The 15,200-nt window shown below is 37.5% G+C and overlaps 1 protein-coding gene across 1 annotated transcript in view; it reads left to right on the top strand.

The window, feature by feature from the left end:
* map2 (microtubule-associated protein 2) overlaps positions 1-15,200 on the top strand; it is an 81,325-nt gene that overhangs the window by 23,576 nt on the left and 42,549 nt on the right. The window contains 1 exon segment of the mRNA XM_051070518.1: positions 10,561-10,708. The gene's annotated coding sequence lies outside the window, so the exon portion shown is untranslated.

Genomic DNA, 15,200 nt, shown 5'->3' on the forward strand with positions numbered 1-15,200 from the left:
TGGTTGGGGGGGGGGCATGTCTAGACACTCCCAGACAGTCATTCTGGTGGATGGTTTCACTTTCACATGGCTCAGGTGCTGAGTCGAAAGGCACATTATTCCAACTATTTGAGACGCTGTAGATTCACTCTGTTCATCCAAATGCCAGTTGAAGGTGACAAATCAAAAGGGTGAAATACAAAATGTCTAGCACCCCATTCAGAGAAAGACAGACTCAACAACCTCAGGTATTTTGCCTTGTCATCCCTTTGGGCAAAGCAGCACAAACAGTCTGGGTTGGCTAATAATGGATATGTGCAGTTGACTGACAATACCCTAGCCATTTCAGACTTTGAACCTGATGGATGCAATTCACACCCAAAATTGTGCTCCTTTTCTTTGAGTCAGTACTAATGCACATCAAATACAAGTCATTTGAATCAGCTGACTATACCTCTAAACTGATACTAGTTGCTTTGATGTCAAAGTGCCAGTAGGTAATCTGCCTCTGTTAAAAATGTCATTCTCTTGATATATGGCTCCTACAGATCAATGCAGCTTTCAACCTTTTATGTTGCGTTAGCTTGGTGGTCCATATGGTTGAGTGGCTATGGCTGTCATCAAATGCCCTCATATAAAACCATGGGCCTCTGCTCCCAGGTCATAAGATCACACAAGCTAATGGCACTCTATCTGCTATCTGCCCATCATGAAATGGCGAGGAGACAAATATTAATGAATGGCTGTTTGAAGCCAGAAGGATTTTTAACCTTTTTTTTTTTTTTTTTTTTTTTAACTCTCAGGAGTTGACAAACCAGTGGTTGATGTCTGCTGGGTGTGTAGGTGAGGCCATGCAAATGTTTGCTGATGCATTAGCTCTTGAGTTAATTAGATCTTGATATAATACTGTGTATGTTTATAAAACTGATATTCTATAATATATCAAGGCTTATGGTTATTAAAGGTACAGTGTGCAACTTTTTGTTTTTACTTTTAATTGAAATATGCACTAACACATATCTTTTCAAAGGCTTTTGTGACCCAGACTCATTGAACAGCATGGCAGCAGTGCAGAAACACTCCCCCCTAAAGTTTTTGAGCGAGCCTCATCTTTAATCAGTGTGCAAAGACCAAAGGTCAAAGTCAGGGGTGTAAGCTGCTGAAAGACATCATTATGGCTGACTCACAGGCTAGTAAGCTCCTGATTCCTGCATTAGCTGAGACAGTGTACGTCACCAGGATGTAGGTAAAGGGCTGAGCACAGTGTAACAGAGCAGGGACAGGGAGGGGTGGGAGGAGTTGCTTTCAAGTCTAATGCTAGTGCTAACTTGAATTCCAGAATTTGCATATTGTGGCTTTAAGTTTAGTTTGTTACTTTGTTTCTGGTTCATGTAAACAATGCTACTATTGATATTAATAGATGATGCACTCTTTTTTGAAAGTGATTTGAACACTTCCAATTATAATCAACAGTCCACTTTGCAACTTTTGGTTACCTGGACCAACAGTCACTCTCAGCACAAGAGCTAATACAAGTTAGCTGTACTATATGGTGGAGTGAAAAAGTAAGCAGTTGAAACATAGTAGCAAGTAGCAACCATTTGCTGTGTTTGTTTTGAAGACTTTCTGTCATCTTATGCAACTATGAATGAAAGAAAAACATTGAGAGTTTGACAGTCTCAGAGGTAGTAGAGGAAATTATGACATTATGTTTTTGTTTTTTTTAATAATATACTAAAGTTAGATTTCAATTACGTTTGTTTTAAAGCCTCACACCATCTCACTCCCCCCTTAAACTGGCTGCTCCACAACTTAATTGTCAATACAAAAACAGTCCCCTGTACAAAAAAGGTGAAGCCCCTGCTCTAAGCAGCTTCCTCATCACTGACAGCACATCAGTGAGCCTTTCCTCATATTTAATTTACTTTTTAGACAGCCCAAACTGACTCGAAAGGGACATTATTCACCAGTACTTTTTTTTATACAGCTGTCTCTCAGATTTTCATAACACAATTCAACAATCAATATTGATCACTCAGCTCCTGTGTATACTTTAGGTCTCCTCAGTTCCACCAACTCTTTTGCACTTGCTTCCTCCCTTTTAAACACACAGGCATTCAGTATTGCCCAGCAGGACACTGTTTGTCAGTTTTCAACACAATGTGTACATTCAAACATAATGAAAGTATCTCATGGGAAAACATGCAAACCTTCCCTCTGTGTCTCTGTCCCCTGCTGTCTTTGTGAGGGAAAATGTTAGTGGCATTTCCCAGCAGGTCTGTTTGACCTTCTCCTATTTGTTTAGCCTCTCCTTTCTCCTCTCCTCACACAAGCCAGTGGCTGAAGCAGAAAGACAGGCGATCCTGACCTGGGCACATTTCACTTTGTTTGTGTCTTAGCCATTTATCCAGGAGGTCTTATATTAATTATCACACCTTTTACAAATTACAAGCTGCTACAAACAGAGAGAGAACTAACCATTATGCAAAACTACACATTCTTAAAAATTGCCTTGTTATTATCTACAGAGATTTAATATTAGTCTCTTATAACCCTGAAGGTGATCTCTCTGTCATGACCACAATCTGTCTGTAACTTTAGAATCACATAGATTTTTGTGTACATTTATTGCAGCTTTTAAATCACTTTGATGGCATTAGTTAACAAATGAGATAAACTCAGTGAAAATGAGTGCAGTCTATGACCTCTAGTTTCATGACGCTTTGTGTATGGTGGTATGTGCTGGTGAATGATCAGTCATTTGTTATTGATCATTATAATTCTGCATGATGAAACCATTGGATCATCATCGACAGGGCTGCGTTAAAGATATAAGCAGTATGCATAGATAAGTGCCATCAAAAAGTACTGAATTATTAAAACATAAACAAAAATCAAGACTTTTGGTTGACTTAATTTATCATTTAAAACTTTATGTAACATTCTTTTAATGTTATTATGAGGAATAACATCAGAATAATATGTTGACTGTTAGATTGAATATTGCTTTTAAATAGTATTTCTGATCAAAAACCTCAATCATGAAGCAAAAGAGAATGAGGAAGTCATAACAATATGTCATCCATTCAGTTACTAGAGAGGGAGAGACGGAGAGAGAGAGAGAGAGGGAGAGAGAGTGTAAAAAGTTCATATTGTCAGCCACTGCAGCAGTGATGTAATGGCCCACACTCCCCCTACTCCTCAGGCAAGACTCTTTCATTTTCTTTCATTCCTTCTCTCTCTCTTTCTCTCTGCCTGACCACCCCTCCTCTGCATCTCTTTTCATCTCTTTGTCTCTTGTTTCATTTTAATCTCATCCAGCTACCGGACTGCCATTTAATGTCATTTTCTCTCTTTGTTGTGCTCCCCTACAAAATTTATAGATATGTGTATTCATCTTGTTCAGTACCTTTAAAGGCATGGCCATCAGACACAATACTCTCAAACCTTGGATAGCCTCATATGCCGATTTGTACCATATACTGTTTAGATAAAGAATGTGGGTTTTGGTGAGTCATGGATGAATTCTTGAGATATTAGATGATGAAGATGAAGACTGGTCTGAGAAGAGCTGAAATTGGTCAGTAGGTACAAATATGATCTGCTTTAGTCAGTGTTATCCAACTCTGATCTTTATAAGATTCACACACAAAGCCACATTGTGTAGAATTTGAAAATATGTAACTCCAGTGTCAATCAGTGGTACTATCTAAAATGGCACTGAGGTTGACAGCAGTCATCCTCAGGTACACTGAAATGAATGGGCTCATAACCTGCACCAATTTTGTCCTGGGATTGCCTAAGAGTAATGTTGAAAAATTCTGTAATCAGATGAAAATTTGTGGCCTTAATCACAGTAGAATCTATTAAAGCTGAATAATAACACATATTTTAGTGTTAGATTTAAATGTCTGATGTGCTCTCTTACTGAGAGTCAAATGAGACCATCAGTATCATTCCAGGAGACAGTTAGTTTAGCGTTAAGACAGGATGAGAGGGAATCTGCTAGTTTGAAATTCCCAAAGGTAAAAATATCCACCTACTACCACCTCTAAAGCTCATAAACGAACACTAGACATTTATGTTTATACAGAACTACATTAACAGAAGACAGGCCTGTAGATTTGTGGCTCAGTTAACAAGGAAGGTTACCACCTGGTATTTCAAATTATGCATCAATACCACTGTTCTCGCAAACTTTTGTTTTCAGGTCTTCATGTGTATAAAAGTCTTTGCAAATGTTGTAAGGGCAAATATCACAGTGCAGAGTGAAGAATGATCAAGCGCTTAAGTTGTGTGTTACATTAGCTGCAGCCAAGCTAAAATGCAGAGTGGATGAGATGGTTTGTCATAGCTAGCTAGCCAGATAGCAGTACCCACAACTTTCTGTAATTAACACTATACCAAGAACAAAAAGGACAAAACAATACTGACCTACTGGCTCAGTGAAACACAGCAAAACTAATTTATTTTTATCCCACTTCTAGCATACACACAGGAGGGGCAACTAGCAACCTATGAGGAGATATTCCCTGAATTTGAATAAAAGTGCATCAGATTATATTTGCTAGCCCTATTTTTTAATGGATGGTAATTACTGGAATTTACAGATGGGGGAATAATTTGTGAGCTTTTTTCACCTCCACATTATTGTTCTCTTAATAATTTAATTCTATTGCCTCTTTAAGACTGTTTAACGAACAATAGTGCAATGAAAAAAAATCTATGGATTGGAAAATGGGACATTTATCATTAATGGATGGTAATGATTGAAATGTCTCATTGTTGGATTGTATTGTCCAAGCTTGATGGACTTAATTAATGAAACTAAAGTTGAATAGTACTAAGTAATAATTTTGAGTGGGATTTTTGCTTTACCATGCAGGGACACAGCAGTTCATACTTAAAATCAACTCATTCTGTGCTTAAATTGGATAACATTTATTTCATTAATCACACAGGATTCCGGCTATAAACCATCAACTGCAACACTGGAGGAGTGTGCTCTGTCATCCCTCAGTACATTTCAGCAAAAATGCGAACTGGTGTGAATGAGATGGCAAACAGTTTTTAAACTGGAATTCCCAAACGTCAGTGTGGCCAATGCCATACAAACACTTAAAAATATCAGGAAGTAACTGTTCTTTCTGAACTCTGGTAGATCAGAGCACCCAGAAATTTTTAGGCAGAATAGGTTAATGAGGAGAGGGATGATAAATGAAAGGCTAATAGAGAAGAATAATCACTTTGTCCAGCTTAAGCTCCAAGAAAATTCTATTGAATTGCTAAGATTTTTCATTTTAGGTACATGTGGACATGGTAAGGAGCAGCTTGAAATAAATGGGTGGATTACTGTCTTTTTAGGCCTAAAGGTCCACTCATACAGTAATTACTTATGGGAAAATCTCATCTCCTCGCTCTGAGGTTACTTTCATGTCATTACTTTTTCACTGTCAAGCACCTTAAGGTTCTCACTGATTGAGCATTTGTTTTTTGCATCTCTTCCAAAAATGTGGGTATTGCCATGTGCCAGTCCATTCTATGAGAGTTATATTGCAGCATCGTACAGGCAGAGGTAAAGGCTTTATCTTGCAGAGCACACACTCATCAAAAATTAAAGCTTTACATAACCATACAATTCAGAATCAAACCTTCTAGAAACTCATTTCAGTGTATCACTGAATAATCCAAAGCCTAAACCTTTTTTTCTTGAGAAAACTTCAAGAATCAATACACATATTTTAATGTCCCACATACTGTAGATACAGTCACATTGCAAATGCATGAGTTCCTTACATTTTCAAAGCAGGAAAAAGCTCAGTCACTTGAAACACACACACACAGACGATGAAAGTGCTTTGTTCTGTCTCCTGGGACTGCACATCCTGCAGCCACCTGTCAAGCCATATTTAATGCAGTCTGCAAGGGGCAGTATGTGTGTGTGTGTGTGTGTGTGTGTGAGAGGTTCAGGTTTGCATAAGAAATGAACAGAAAAGACCTTCACTCTTGAATGTTTCCAAAAATCTCTCAAACACTCTCTGTATAGTGTGTATTTGTATGTGTGTGCTCTCACATACACATTACTGTATTTGTGCATCAGTTGTGAAATACATCACACCCTCTGTAATGTCACTGACCAGGGTGGGGCCAGATGTGCTGAGAAAAAAACCCTGCAGATTGCACTGGAGAGAATTGTTGACCTTGCTTATTTTGGTTTGGTTTGGTCACAGACTGTATGTTTTCTAATCATAGAGAACCCTGTGACTTAAATATTCATGCTGATGCTGATATGTCATAATTTTTCAAATGCTGTTAGCAGAGGTATGAATGAAAACTCTTCTGGTAGAAAGAGGTGTAGCTCAACATCTGTTCTTTTCTGATCTTGGGAGGTTTGTTTAATAGCATTATTTTCATGGTGGGAAAAGGTAGAATTATTATGTTGAGTAGAAAATGCTCAGTTGTAAATGACACATTTAGCTTAAATTGTTTATGTTCAGCATGGAAAACATAAAAAAGATGACAATATGCTTGGCCAGGTGGAAAATAACATCTATAGACTTTAATTTAACACAGATTGTAGCTGAGTGATTTACGGCTATTGTGTAACAGTAGGTGATGATTTTGTGTGTTTTGCCGTGGGATGAGAAAGTGAAGGCGATCTCTCACAATATGGATGAAAGAATAGAAATGACATTGTGAATTAGTCATTCTGGTGAAGGTTGCATTATTATCAAAACACCTGCTGAACAAGAGCAAATGATACAGCAGTTTACTGAAGGTCACAGCAATTGAAAAGTTACTGATTTCAGTGATAAACAAGAATGGGTGTATTTTATCCAAGATAAGTTTCCCATTGTAACATTTTCTGTCTGAGGTTTTGCTACTTTAATGTTGTTGCTGCCAGCAGCTTTATTCTTTATAAATTTCCCCTCCCTGAAATCAGATAAAACTGTAATACCAGTAATGTAGGTAGTGGACCACAGTGCTGTTACTTCATGGTTGTACAATACACAGTAAACCCTTGACATAATGTAGTACATTCTTACAGCACAGCTGCATTTGTTCCTCATATTTTTCACTATCTATTGCATTAAAGTGAACACTTACAGAATCCCTGGTCTGTTGGATAGGTTCGGAATCAGTAAGAAAAAGAAAAAGGTTGACCACCTGGAACCTCCTCATACAGTAGCTACAGATCTACTCTAGATAATCGGTGTAAAAGTGAAAACAGCAACCATGGTGGTCTAAACACATGGTATAATTTCGATCCATGATGCTTTGCAAAGGCCACAGTTTTGTTCTGGACAAATTGGTGAGTGTGGCTGCCAGAGACTATGCAATGGCTCCAGAGCTTCACTAGACCTGCTTCTGGGTTCTGTGTGCATTCAGCCTCTGTGTCACCACAGTTCAAATTTGTATCTACTAAAGACATCCACCAAATTTTTTCTAGCTCATTATGAGTCATCTCGCTTCAAAGCATTTCATTTGCATTTTTATTGGAAACTCTTGACCATACATAATTGAAGTTACATGGGTTTAACATTGAGAGCACTGTGGTACATCTCACAATGAGCTTTATTTCAGCTTTTTTACTCTGTCAGCAGTTTTTTGACTATACAGTAATCACTGGGCGATTTCTTTTTCATGGCATGACTATATTATTTATAGCTTTGTAAAAATTTTTCCATAAAAACACTATTCCTCCTCAAGACAGAAAGGGACTTAAAAAGACTGGTGATAGCACCATTGAGTGCCCTTAGATACCGTAATAAGGTGCAGAGATGTCTTCTGCCTGAGGTGAGGAGTCTCTTGGTGTAATGTGTTGTGTATAAATCAACTTGCATATTTACACAGAAAACATACAGGCCTTTCCAAGGTCCTTGTCTGATGTATGACTCACTTGTGACCCTGAACTACTGTTTAGCTGAGGCAAAAAAAATAAAATAAAAAATCCTCTACTTCTCCAAACATTGTTGGTTTCCAAGCTTACAAGCTTTGGTTTTCTTAGCTACAGAGTGGCATTAATTTCACTCTGCCTCTTTGCCTTTTGCTCACTGTTACCAATGTCACCAGAATGAAGTGATTTAATTATTTGATAATAGAGAAATATGTAAAATGATTCTTATATTGCGACATTTGTTTCATTAAAAGTATAGTTATTTATTCAGAAAATGTCAAAAATGCATTTAAGAGAAAAAGACTCTTTGAAAGTGGCCTTTGTTGTCTTCATGGAAATATTTAGTTACATTTATGTGGTGCTGTTTTTCAGTGTTTCATAGTCTGTATGCCATGTGCTGTATATGCCCAGGTACTGAGATAAAATGCTTAAAGAGCAAAGAGCAAAACTTGACAAAATTAAGCAAATAAAGAAAATTGATTTGAGTTATTTGTCATTTGGTAAGCTCTGTACATCTTGCTGGACTAGCCCTGTTCCAGACCTTTGAATCACCATTATGTCCAATTTGTTCAGTGATTCAAATAGATTTAGTAATGTACTGAAATTGCTATTCAGTCAGCTGCTAATACAGTCAGAAGTATATCAACTTCACAGTTGTGCATGCATCTTTTACTCACATGCAGAACTCCCACTTCCTCTTTTATTCAGTGGGTCATAAGAACATATGTCATTTTTTGTTATATAATCATAAGAACAGAAGTGGTATGCAGACATTAATTGCAGTAAAAGGTGATGCAGTTGAAGTGTGAGACATTGTACAAGAAAGCTACAGCAGTGGTTGGGGGAAGATGAAATTGAAATAAAGCTTTAGAAACAGTGAAGGCATCAGACCATCAGCTCCTCTTTAGTTTGTTTAATAAAAAAGTGTGAACAGTGTCAGAAAGTGTCCCACTGCTTCCACTATCTATGCTAAACTTAGCTAATCAGCTGCTGACATAAGAGTCATCTAACTCTCTGAAACAGCAAAAAGCATTTTTTCAGAAATGTTGAAATCATTCCTTCAACTTTATTGTTAAAATATTCTTTTTTTCAATGCAAAACAAAACCAAAAATCCACGTAATTGAATCTGCTTTGATAAATGTTTGATTTCTATCATGTTTTACTCAGACGAGTTATCTTCTTACAGTATAGGCTCTACACTTAATGTCCAAACCTTGTGTCCATGCATTAGCTGATTACTTTGGACAAGATACATCAGTAATGACAAGAGGAGTTTCAGTGTGCATATACAGGCTAAAGGCAGTTATTCAAATCAAATATCTTCTTCTTGGCCCCTTCAAATTACAGGCAGAATTGGAGATAAAAAAAAAGAAAGGACTTTTTGGACACAACTCAGGAAAACCATAAATAAATAGACAAGAGTGCTCTTGTACCAATTCTGTGTAAAAATTGAAATATGAAGATGCTGAAACTAATTACCTTAAAAGCACTTAATATTTGTTGTGTATGGCTCTTTATTATTTTACATATTGGCAGGAGAGCGACTGTTTCATCTCATATGCAATCCAATTATTTCAAGTTAAGAATAATATTCCTATCTTCTTGCAACCACCAGTGTTGCTTGAGGGAAAATATACTTTTGAAAGCTAAACAGAGTTGTGCTCTGGTCTGGTCTCTGCAAGTTTTAATATAAGTAGTAAAACAGAGCAGTTGTTGGTCGCCTGCAGATATTCACCCATTTTTCTACCTGCAGGTGCTCCTTTTAATAACCATCATCAGAGCTCAGTAGTCATAAAATATCCATTCATATCCATTTGTTTGAAATACTGAAATATGGACACCATAACCAGAGGTAGATTATTAGTGGCTGCAGTGTGTGTGTGTAAATAGAGAAAATACAGACTAAGCATGACGTTAATCTCGTCGTTTAATCTCTAATTAATTCAACACTAACTTTTGAAGTCACTGAGGTGTTCAGTCAACCCGATGCTAGTTTTTAAGCTGTACATTACAGTACATTTTTGGTTATGTTTGTCCATACAGTTTGGTCATTTAAGTACGCCCAATCTTTTTGATTAAGTTTGAATATCTTCACCACATTATCATGCATCCATCTGGGTTCAATGCACAAACAACAAATTGTTGTATAAACTGTAGGAGTTTATATGCAAATGATCTCTATAGATAATGGGTGATTATATCATTTACACTCAGTTGCAAGTTTATTATGCAGACCTTACTGGAACTAATGCAGTGTCACACAACAGTTCTGAAAAAAAAAAATCCTATGTTTATTTTTTATTTAACCCACTTATAATATTATATACATATTTACCTGTTGTATAATATTAGTTTTAGCAGTTTGTACAGCATTTTTTTATGGTCCTTGGACAGAGAATGTGTTGAATAGCTCACAGAAACTTAGCTAAACATACCTAAAATGAACTAATTCTATTCCTTTCCTCTTCATCTATTCCCCTCATCTTCCTTGAGATTTCTAAATAAGTCCAAAAACTGTTAACTGTGTGATGTGCTGCTACTTTGCTGATCAGCTTTACCCCAGAGAAAAACATCCCACAAGTGGGATAAATAAAGTCTATTTTATCTTATCTTATCTTATCTAATGCCCAGATTACAAATACAGCTTATGCAGGAATTCTTTTTTTTCCCCCTTAATTAACAGGTGCAACTACGAGGCTGCCACTCCTTGGCTTTTAGTATTCCTCTGACAATCGTGACGTCGACCCTGTGAGATTTGGAGAGAGAACAGATTTTTTTTTTGCATCCAGCTTGATTTATCTGAAGTCTCACCACCCACACCAACTGACCAGGTAAGGATGTCTGCTGTATGTATTAACAAATGTGGTGGCTGTTTTCTAGCTAAATGACAAATTAAATCTTGCAGCACTAAAATTTTTTCCCATAGAACCTATTAAAAAGGGTGATTTTCCTGACATCCTGCAACATTTTTTGCAGTACCTCTTGTTACTTTTTATTACATCTCTCAGCTGTTTGTGAAATGTATTGTCTGGAAAAAAGTCACTTTTGACATTCTGAGGTGTATTCATGATCCTCTATTTCATTTTTTTCACATGTAGTAATCCCCTTCATCTCACAATGGAGAGATAATTACTTTTCAGCTAATTTTATCCTCCTGTTGTTTTCCTATAACCTAGCCATACTGCTGAACTGCTACAACTCTACAACCTACACACCCCTGAATGTGAAGTGCTCCTCTGAGCTTAAAAACTTCATGCGTAGAAAACACATGACTGTAACTCTGGCTGGGTTTCTGCTTTAACCACAGAAGCAACAAAATCATTGTTGACGATATGGTGTTGAGAGGTAAAGCATTATTCTGTACCAGAACTGCTGTGGAGGCTCACCATACCTTAGTGAGAATTATTAGAATTATGCTAAAAGCAGCCCAAAACTCATACAGTATCAGCACTAAGTCTGTTCAGAACCACATTCATTTATCCTCAACGTTTGAGAGGTTGTGAATACCTATCAGAAAGAGAAAAAGAAACATTTACAACAAGAGATGGAGAGAGACTGAAAGTACCTCCACAGATGAAATAGCTGTGTGGGTGGATGTACATGTGAGTGCAGCCTGCTAGGAGCTGTGAGTGGGAAGTGGGTATTGAGTGGGAAGAGAAGAGCTGCTTTAGTGAGACAATCAGCAACAAGGCCCGCTGAAAGGCAGTCACGCTTTCATGGCTTCTCTTTGTTTTCTGCACTTGTACAAAGACAAAGTTCCAGGTAGGGAGGTTGGTTATGGATGGTGGAGATTTTATTATGTGTGCCTGCCATCATCTGTTTATGCATGTATATATGAATGTCAGTAGCTGGTTTTCAAAGGTCTGTATGTAATAACAGTGTGTTTAAGAGAACAACAACAGGAATGGTGAATGAGAGAAAATACACGTAGGATTAATAAAACAAAAGACCAATGAACGGTGTAAGTGAAACGTGGTTGGAAGGATCAAATCAGTATTGTTATTGAGATACACTCCTGTCTGAAGTGGCTAATGTTCATTACAAATGATTGATTGGTTGTCTAGTTTTATTATTGTATCATTATTTTAGCCACTCTGTTATTGAGAAATACTCACTGTGTCAGTTTTACTTCATCTCATCAATAAATGATGTCAGCTGATCCATGTCATCGTCATGTCACACCAGCAAAAAGTTGAAACAACTTCACTGTCACAACAACAGATGCTCCATCGTGTTCACTGCAGTTTGAAGGTTCAAAATATTAGAAATTTGACTGGACTGTGCAGGACTGCGAAGGATTAAATACATTTACATATCTAGATAATAAAGACATAAACTCTTTTGAAGAACTTAAATGAATTTATGATTAGCCTCATTGCCTTTTAAAATATTTTTAAAGTAAGAAGCAATGTGTGTTGCATAGTGCTTTAAACATAGCCCATCAAATTTAGAAAACAAACAAATTATAGCAAACCAAAATCAGCAGAGAGAATTACAAATTGTGATTGACACTGAGCAATAGAAGCACATTTGTACCAGGGCTCTTAGAGCAAGTGATGGAAAGAGTATATCTGGAAGATGCACACACGGATGCAGTATTTTATTACCCCAAATATGTGTGCAAAACACAATGTGTCTATCTAAGTTTTACAGGGAATGTGGAGAAATCAACTCAAATTTCAGTCACATGATTTCACATCATTTGAAATTGCACTATAGAGGATTGAATGATATTTTTGAGCTACCTGTCCAGTTTACACAACAGGTAAAACTCCATACAAAAAGTGGTGGTATGGTTATAGTCAAGGTCTAATAAAGTTAAAGCAACTAAAACTACTTGGATGATAGTTAGGGAAACAATCAGGGTCATGGTTAAAAGAAACCAACAATGACTGTAGATATGAGACCGGCTCTGGTGTGTTTAAAGCAAATCAGTGCTGTTGTTTTTCTGATGAGAACCGTCTTGTGTCTTGCAACTGTTGTCTGCCTTTCCTTGTTTTTTCGTCAGAGCTTGGTCATTGGTTTTAAAGGTGCTTATAACATAATTCCTGGATTGATGCTGCCAAGCTACAACATTTTATGCTGTTCAACATCTTTTTGCTTTCATGCCACAAAATCATAAGTGGGCATATTTCGCAGATGAAAGGCCCTTGAAGTGGCATCTACAGTAGACCTTCACTGTAACCCCTCACTGAAAGCTGTTCTAATAAGGGTTTCTTTTAACAGCATCTTTACGACAGCATGAGGTCTCATTTCAGCTTTTATGAAAGAACAAGTGATAAAAAAATAAACAATATTTCAATCTAAGATCATCGAGCTTTTAATGCATCTCTTACTCAGAAAGAATGAATATAATATGTTCAATTTTCATACAATGTGTCCTTTTAAGACCTTTTAGTGAGGAACTTGTGGAATAAATTACCAGACCACTGGACTCCATGGCTTGAGTTTAACCAGATATACAGGCTAAACTCCAATTTCTCCTGTTCCAGTAAAACCACCCTCAGGACTAACATGTACAGCCTAACTATAAGTTACATCTCATTTGTTTACACCATACTAAAGCCAAAATGTAAAAATGACTACTCCCCATTTTACATTGGGTAATGTGCCAGATAATTTCTTGGCCAGGGGCAGTTTCCAGGCAACCAGCTGAGGCACCAAGAGGTTACTGGCCCTGGCCGAGAAATAGTTTGGTAGATAATTCTTAAAGATTGCAAACTGTTGTTTTTATATTTCGGTTTTCCAGTTTCTATGCTAAGCTAAGCTTGCTAGCTGCTGGCTCCAGTAAGAAAGCTGGAAAGCAGTTAATAAACTAACTAACAAACTATTGTTTTAAACTTGCATATGTATGTTTTTGCTTGCAAATATCTGCATGCCTTCACACATCTACAGACACACACACAAACACACACTCAGAAGAACTAGATCTTGTATCCCTAAGCTCCTCTCCTGCTCTCTGGCTCCTGCAGTGAGACGGCCCTAAGAGGAGAGCCCTGCAATGCAGCATCTGTGTGACTCACACACACGCACGCACACACACACACACACACACACACATACTGTGAGATGGCGCCGTGCGAAAGTGCTCAGATCGTGGGAGGGAGATGAGGAGAGAGAGAAAGAGCAGAGTGAGGGGAGAGATGAAGCCTGTTGAGAGGTGGAGGAGGAGGAGGAGTGAGTAGGAGGGAGAACAGTGACGGGAGGAGGTGGTGGAAGGTGAAGAGGGACAAAGAAATAGCAGGTGGGAGGAAGATTTATAGGTGAAAGGCTGCTAAGAAATCCGACAAAAGAATATGAAGAAGCTGATAAGAGCCATGGAAATGACAAATGGACTGCTTAATTAGCTTGGTGATTACCTTGTCTGAGCAGAATGATGCTGATGCATTTACAGACAGTTTATCAGTTTTGCTTCATCTCTTGAAGCTGGACACACTTTGAGATACATGCTTGAACTGACAACGGGAAAACTGTCTTGAAACAAACTGAAAATACTACAATTTTCCCACAGCTTGCAAGTTAATCTTCAGAAAACTTTTGATTGCTGTATGATGTTGTCATTAAATTCTGCTTTGCTAATTGCTATTTTTATAGTGAGAAGATGTTCTGTAGGAACTGCATGTAATTAGCTTTCAATCTGCTGATACCTGCAAGCTCTTGCTAGGTAATTTGTTGAGGTGAGATAATTCATGTCTATAAAAACTCCCAATCGATACAAAACAACACTTTACACTACTGTAATGCTACAACAGAATTAACGGAAATTTTCAGCCTCTAAAAAAAACCACACAATTCCACCAAGCTCTTATTGCTATGTATCAAGTGACAAATGCATTTAAGTACAAAATCAGAATTTAAGATTTTACAGTTCCTTCTCCCTAATGGAACTACATTTATGTTTTATGTTGCCAGACAGCCTACCTCCTATTTTGAGGCCATGGGAATACCTGTGTGGAGCAAGTATTTGTGTGTGTGTGTGTGTGTGTGTGTGTGTGTGTGTGTCTGTGTCCTTCGTTTGACTATACTTACAATAGTATGTCCTTACCAGTATATCTTCATCCTATTGATTGTAGCTCAGACATTTTCTATGGATTGTGCCTCACAAGGAAAATACAGAGTTTTCCCTCCTTTGACAGTCACGGTCACAAACTCCCAACTGCTCTAGCACAACAGCTCGATTTATGTACTGGGCAGCGTACAGTATAAATGTGTGGATTTGTCTGAATTAATGATTTATCCATCCATAAATTAAGCTTTTAAAGAAACAGATAAAAAAACACACTGCAAAAAGTTTCTTCAAATACTTTTACCCCTTGTAAGGAT

This window comes from Lates calcarifer, linkage group LG1 (genome assembly GCF_001640805.2).
Source record: "Lates calcarifer isolate ASB-BC8 linkage group LG1, TLL_Latcal_v3, whole genome shotgun sequence".
NCBI lineage: Eukaryota > Metazoa > Chordata > Actinopteri > Centropomidae > Lates > Lates calcarifer.